Raw genomic sequence first — 1,748 nt, 5'->3', positions numbered from 1 at the left:
GTTGGCAGAGTATGGGGTATCACTAAAAAACTTGGGGTACCTTTATCAAAGGAGTTTAACTGTTAATAAACTTAGTTGCGTTTCATCATCAACAATAACCATGGGCTCAGTGCCGGTTGGTGTCCAATGCCTCCCTCACTATTTCCTTCCATCTTTCCCTGTCCAGTGCGGAGTGGCTTAGCTTCTGTAGACTAGCTCCGCACCATTTTACTATATAATCTACCCATTCTCTGTGGGGTCTGCCTCTCCTATTCGGACCATCCATTATGCTGAATACCGGGGTCTTAACTTTTCGCTCGTCGTTCATTCTGCAGATTTGCCCGAATAGCTGTAACTTCCGTTGTATAACTTTCTGCAGTAGGTTCTCTTTCAGCTATATCTTCCTATATAATTCCGCGTTGGTGATCTTCTGCACCCATCCTATTCTCCAGGTCTTTCTATAACAGCTCCTCTCAAAAGCCAATATCCTTCTCTTGCTGGAAACTAAAACAATGTTCTTAAGTGGACTGTAATTTGGTAAGAATAAAGTTTCTTTATTCCAGCTTTTGGGGAATTTTTTTCTCGTTACAAGAAACTGATTCTGAGAGACCAAGTACATAGAATTTTAATCTTATCATTGTGGTGTATATGGGGAAGGGATGGTGGTTATGCTGTTTCTTCTTAGCAAACATTTTCTATTGATACAGATTCGAAGATGCTAAGGTTAGAAAGATCCATTATCATTTTGTATCCAATACTACACTAGCCACAGAAATATATGGGAAATACCAAGGCTGTGGCTAGACTGCATCCCTTTTCCGTAAATTTAAATCTCCCCCGCTTCATTTGCATAAACATAACTGCCGCTTTTTTCCAGCTCAGAGCTTTGCCGGAAAAAAGCACCAGTCTAGACACGGATCTTTCGGAAAATAAAGCCTTTTCAGAAAGATCCCTTATTCCTATTAAAATAAGGAATATGGCATCTAAACATTTAAATCCCAGCTTCATTTGCAATTGTGATGTGTCTAATTTGCATCCCTTTTACGGAAAAGGGATGCAGTCTAGACACAGTCCAAGTGTCTGGACAGGGATAGGGAAAAAAAGTTTCACCTGTTTTAATCTTCATCATTCCTGCTTTAAGAGAACCAGGTCCCCAAGATTGTATACTAGTGGAGGAATGTCACTGGTAAGAAGCTGAGGTGTAGTCTCCATCTGCTGGTAGACTGAAGTGTGTGCCACGCATCTAACCTGTACAGAAAACTCCAGGACTCAAAGCCAGCTCACCCGCGTGCCCTTATGTCAGGCTGCAGCCTGGTCAAGATTAGACCGGGTTGTCGCAGGAAATGTCCATTTACAGAAAGGGCTTAAGCCCTCCCGATGGGGAGCAGCGTGGACACCCTCCAAGGTGCAGCCAAGCTGCTGCCCAGAGGGAGGCGTGGTACGGGACAGGCTCGCTGCCCGAGGGCCGCAGGTGGGGCAGCCGGCAGTAGGGGCTCCTGGAGCTCAGCCAGACGGGCACCTGCCCTACTCCCCGGGTCACAGCGGCTTTGGCTTAGGCCGAGAGTGGCTGAGCGCCCCCGGAACACGCCGCAAGGGGCGCTCCAGGACCCTCGCTCGCTCTAGACCAGACTAACACGGCTGCATCGCTACTGCTCTTAGGCAGGGACCCTGCAAGTCTGCCGCCCACACCTCAATGCGCATGCGTCTAGCAACACTTCCACCATACACACTCCCCCCACCCTTTTTCCGGTTCAGTTATCGCGAGACTA

The sequence above is a fragment of the Pelodiscus sinensis genome, chromosome 24, assembly GCF_052426305.1.
Source record: "Pelodiscus sinensis isolate ZL-2025 chromosome 24, ASM5242630v1, whole genome shotgun sequence".
NCBI classification, from domain to species: Eukaryota; Metazoa; Chordata; order Testudines; family Trionychidae; genus Pelodiscus; species Pelodiscus sinensis.
This window is presented reverse-complemented; position numbering follows the sequence as displayed.